Consider the following 6484-nt stretch of genomic DNA (forward strand, 5'->3'; position numbering starts at 1 on the left):
GTGTGTGTGTGTGTGTGTGTGTGTGTATGCTTGCTTGCGTGCGTGCGTGTGTGTGTGTGTGTTTGTGTGTGTGTATGCTTGTGTGCGTGCGTGCGTGTGTGTTGCGTGTGTGTGTGCGTGCGCGCGCGCGCGTCTCTGTGTGTGCGTGCGCGCGCGCGCGTCTGTGTGTGTGCGTGTGCGTAATTCTCTCACTCTTCATTTCACTCTTTTGTTCTCCCTCTCTCAACACACACACACACACACACACACACACACACACACACACACACACACACACACACACACGCACATACAGAGAGAGAGAGAGAGAGAGAGAGAGAGAGAACAAGAGAACAAACAAACACACACATAGATAAAAATAGATCGATATACATTTGTATGTATGTATATGTATATTAGTACATGCATCCGTACACACACATGCGTGTATATCAATCAATCAATCTATCTATCTCTATCTCTCTCATATATATATATATATATATATATATATATATATATATATATAATGTACATCTATATAGCGCCCTTTCTCTCTAAGAGTTTAGGGCGCTTTACATGAAAGAAAAATATTGCAAGTTACATAAAACGTTCATGACTACTCTTTATCAAGAACCCCTCCATCGCACCCCCCTTCACCCGCACTCCCCCCCCCCCCCCACACACACACATACACTCTCCCCCTACCACTCTACATGCATCCAAAGTGAGCTGACAAGGGTGGTGCTGGAGAACAAGGAAGCTGAGAATGCTTGTAGATAGGTTTTAAAAAGATGAATTTTTAGTGATGAGCGAAAAGCAGAAATAGAATCAGATGCACGGATATGATGAGGACGGTTGTTCCAGATGTGAGGAGCAGCAAAGAAGAAAGAACTTTCGCCGACGGTTCTTGTACTCACACGAGGAAGTTTCAAAAAGTAACACTCAGAGGGAGAGCGGAGATTTCTTGCAGGAGTGTAAACACTGATAAGGTCAGAAAGACATGTAGGTCCTTTGGAATAGAAAGTAGAATAGCAGAGACACGCAACTTTGTATTTAATTCTCGCTTCAATGGGGAGCCAATGTACAGTGCGGAGGTGAGGACAAATGTGATCAGTACGTGGGACTCTGAGAGTCAGACGGGTAGCATTGTTTTGAATTTTTTTTAATTCGCTGAAGAATATTATGTGGACAGCCGATGAGAAGAGAATTACAGTAGTCAATTCGTGACAACACAAAAGCAGAAATAAGAGTTTTAGTAGTTTCAACAGAAAGGTACTGACGGATAGAGTTGATGCGACGAAGTTAATTGACTATGCGTATCAGATTTACTATCTGAGCATGCATGCTGAGGTTTGAGTCAAGAATGACTCCAAGGTTCCTTGCTGAATTAGAAAACTGAACTGTGGCATCACCAACCACAATAAAGGCAAAAAAGAAGTAGATGTGGATATTCTTGCAGAGGAAATAATCATAGCTTCAGTTTTGTCATCATTTAACTTAAGTTTGTTGAATGTCATCCAGGATTTAACATCGATAATACAATCCTGCATTGACAGAATCAGACTGTGCACTTGGTTTGGTTCTGCAGACTTTTGTAGCTGAGTATCATCAGCAAAAGAGTGGTGAAGAACAGAATGGCCAGAAATGACATCAGAAAGAGGAGCAGTGTACAGAACGAACAAAACGGGGCCCAGGACAGAGCCTTGTGGTACACCATAAGAGATCAAGGTTGGATCAGACTTAAAGTTACTAACAGAGACAATCTGGAAGTGGTTGGATAGGTATGAAGAAAACCAACTCAGAACTGTTGAGTGAATCCCTAAAACATGTTCAAATCTGGAAAGGAGTATACTGTGGTCTGTTGTGTCAAACGCAGCCGACAGATCAAGCAAAGTTATCACAGATAGTTTACCTTCATTAACAGACAGTAACATGTCATTAACTGCTTTCAACAAATCAGTTTCAGTGCTATGGGCAGATGTATATGCTGACTGAAAAGAAGAAAACAGGTTGTTGCGCACACTGCGATACACTGTCACAGAAGTGGGGAGGTCAATGTCGAGGACACTAACTACACACAAATGGTCAGACTCTAAGTCATGATTCACCTCAGACGATCGATGAACTCCATCACTGGACCTCTCAATCACCAAATCAAGAGTATGACCATGCTTGTGGGTAGGTTCACGCACAGTCTGAGAAAGGTTGTACATATTTAGAAGTTCCAAGAATTTTACAGCACTGCGATCAGTGGAACTGTCAACATGAAAGTTAAAATCCCCCAAAAGACACAGATTTCCACGAAGACAGTTACAGTAGTCCAAAAGATTAGGAAACTGTTCAAAGAACATGGTCTCCATTAACTTATTAAAAGAAGTGGGCCAGGGGCGATACACACACATGAAGTGCAGCACGCTGTGCTGGGAAGTGAGGGACACACGATGCAATTCAAAGGATGAGTGGGTGAAGGAAAATGTGGAGGTGAAGGTAAGGTGGGGAGTGAGAGTGTATCTGTAAATGGTTGCAATTCCTCTGTGTGTGTATGTGTGTGTGTGTGTGTGTGTGTGTGTGTTGTGTGTGTTTCTTTTCCATAAAGTCAGTTTAATCTTGTGTTTCTGATTGGTTTACCTGTTATTGTGTCATCCGACTGTCCCATGCTCACACACACAGGCAGTTGACGGGCGTGCTCGGGTGAGAAGAAACTGTCTTACCCATTACACTATCGTGGATCCTTAACTGACGTTCTCAAATTTAATATTTGAACATACCTTTTTAAAGGGCGATAAATCGATTGCGGTATTCGTAGTGAGAACGCTGTTTAAATCATATTATTCTGGTGTATCTTGGGCATTCAAAAAATCTTTAAGGGCAATAAAAATTCTTTTTGAGTCCGCGGTAAAGGAGACGTGGCTATCGCCGCAATCACACTGCAACATTTAGCCGTTTCCTCTACATCTAGATAGATGTACAAGTTTAGTTACACCCACCGGGAATGTAGTACGACACGGTCGATTCAATTTCTCTTTTATCTTCATTCAAGTTTTATAGTTTTAAAGTTGATATGAAAATTTAGTGTTTTGTTAAACTAATAACATGTAGAGCCAAGTACAAGTACTTCTGAACGTAGTATGAAGTGAAAAGGACTTCATTTTGAGAAAAGTCAAGACTGGAAATGTTTACGTTTCACCAATTCAAGGGTATTAACTCGCATGGTTTACAAATTTTAACTGTGAATTCCGACTGATTCTGTGGAAATTTTTTATGGCAGTTTGGGGCATAATCCAGTAAGTGATGAGGCGTTCACAAATCGTTCTCTGAATAAATATTTAACGGTCTCCTTCTCCAACTTTCCATCACATGCTATCGTGTATTGTTGATTGAATATAGGTTTGAACGGGCAGGTCAACAACGTGAAACAAAATGGCGTCATTTGCGTTAGCGAAGAATATCAGCACGCGCTTTGAATATCTATAAATATGTGTACGCAATTGATTTTTGCACATGAACTTCAAGGCTCAGCCAATAGATCTATAAAGTCCACTCGTCCTATTGATTTTACTATCTGCACCAAAACGTTTCCAAAATAAATGTAACTTCCATGCTTAACAAAAGAAGTTCCTGTTTCAACAAAAAAATGATAACAATGACTGCTCCTGTTGTTGTGTCAGAATATCAGATCAAAGTGCCAAGTTTAGAGAATAAAAAAAAATATAAATATAACAGTAAATGCAGTTTGCATATAATTTGGCTTCTTTTTTATTTTTTGTGCCCATCCCAGAGGTGCAATATTGTTTTAAACAAGATGACTGGAAAGAACTGAATTTTTCCTATTTTTATTTCTAATTTGGTGTCAACTGACAAATTATTTGCAGGGAAAATGGCACTGTTAAAGTTTACCACGGACACACACACACACACACACACACACAGAGAGAGAGAGAGAGAGAGAGAGAGAGAGAGAGAGAGAGAGAGAGAGAACCGAGCATCGGGTTAAAACATAGACTCACTTTGTTTGCACAAGTGAGTCAAAAATAATAATAAATAAATACAATGAAATAAAATAAATAAAAAACTAAATAAAAAACTAAAAAATAATAATAATATAGTTATAACTAAATAAAAAACTAAATAAATAATAATAATATAATTATAACTAAATTAATAATAATAATAATAATAATAATAATAATAATAATAATAATAATAATAATAATGAAAATAAAATAAATAAATAGATCAATAAATAAAATAAATTATTTTTTAAAAAGTAGACACACATTCACACATACACACACATATGCATAACAGATATGTACCAAACATAAAGTTTCACAGATATGAAAGCACAGTCAAATACACATAAACATACATGAGCCCCAACACACACACACACACACACACACACACACACACACACACACACACACACACACACGCATGAACATAATTATAATATATATATATATATATATATATATATATATATATATATATACATATATATATATATATATATATATAGATAGATAGATAGATAGATAGATAGATAGATAGATAGATAATTATACAGTCAGGGTGTGTTTTGTCAGTGTGGTTGTATGTGTGCATGTTATGTGTCATCTAAACATACACAGACACAGAGAGATTATGTATATATGTATGTATGTATGTATGTATGTATGATTTACATAATAAAATGCATGTGTATGTATGTATGTCTGTATGTGTGTACGAAATCATACACTATAAAATGCATCTGATCCATAGTTTCTAACGTGGTGATTGCAAATTACATATCATGCATGAACATAATTTTTTATTGTACACACACACACACACACACACACACACACACACACACACACACACACACACACACACACACATGTATATATATATATATATATATATATATATATATACCCACACACAGATAGATATATATATATACCCACAAACAGATAGATATATATATATAAGTGTGTATGTATGTGTGCATGTGTGTATGTATGTATGTATGTATGTATAAATGAATTCATACACAAAAAATGCATGTATGTATGTATGTATCTATACATGAAATCATACACAATAAAATGCATCTAATATATAGTTTCTAATGTGTTGATTGCAAATTTCTTATCTTGCATGAACATAATTATAGTACACACACACACACACACACACACACACACACACACACACACACACACACAAACAAACACACACACATACAGATATGTATATAGGTAGATAGATAGAGAGATAGATAGATAGATAGATAGATAGATAGTTAGATAGATATTTAGATAGATAGATAGATATATACACACACAGGCAGAGTGTTTTGTCAGTGTGGTTGTATGTGTGTATGCTATGTGTCATACGTATGTGTGTATGCATGTATGTGTGTATGTATGTATGTATAAATGAATACATACACAATAAAATGTATATATGTATGTATGTATGTATGAAGAGTCAGAGTGTGTTTTGTCAGTGTGGTTGTATGTGTGGATGTGTTATATATATATATATATATATATATATATATATATATATATATATATATATATATATATATATATATATATATATATATGGTTTATTAGTTTTAACTGTAAAAGAATTGGCGATTCCGTTTGATTTAGTTGATATTTTTATGGCAGTTTGGGGCATAATCCAGTAAGTGATAAGGCGTTCACAAATCTTTCTCTAAATAAATATGTAACGGTCTCCTTCTCCAATTTTCCAGCACATATTATCGTGTATTGTCGATTGAATATTGGATTGAACGGCCAGGTCAACTACCTGAAACAAAATGTCGTCCTTCGCGTTCACGAAGAATATGAGCACGCACTTTGAATATGTATAATTACGTGTACGCAATTGATTTTTGTCCATGACCTTCAGGGCTCAGCCAATAGATCTATAAAGTCCACTCGTAGTGTTGATTTTAGTATTTTTCGAAAAAGACCACTTGGGCGAATGAACATAGTGATAGCCCTGTACACCGAGAGTAAAACACAATAGCTTTTTATGTATTGAGTATAACTTCAAAATGAAATGTTTAAGAGGAGAAAGATCAGTTTAAAACAAATTAACCCCCCTAGCATTAATTGCATATCATTTTCCCTTTTTTACTAGCTGCACCAAAGAGATGCACCAGAAATATAAATTCCATGCCTAGCAAAAGAAGTTCCTGTTTGAACAAAAAATGATAAAAATGACTGCTATTGCTGCTGTGTCAGAAAATCAGATCAAACTGCCAAGTTTAGTGAATGAACAAAATATAAATATAACAGTAAATTCATTTTGCATATGATTTGGCTTCTTTTTAAATTTTGTTGTGCCCATCCCAGAGGTGCAATATTGTTTTTAAACAAGATGACTGGAAAGAACTGAATTTATGTATTTTTATGTCAAATTTGGTGTCAACTGACAAAGTATTTGCAGAGAAAATGACAATGTTAAAGTTTACCACAGACACACACACAGAGAC

Source organism: Babylonia areolata, chromosome 10 (genome assembly GCF_041734735.1).
Source record: "Babylonia areolata isolate BAREFJ2019XMU chromosome 10, ASM4173473v1, whole genome shotgun sequence".
In the NCBI taxonomy this organism is placed as follows: Eukaryota; Metazoa; Mollusca; class Gastropoda; order Neogastropoda; family Buccinidae; genus Babylonia; species Babylonia areolata.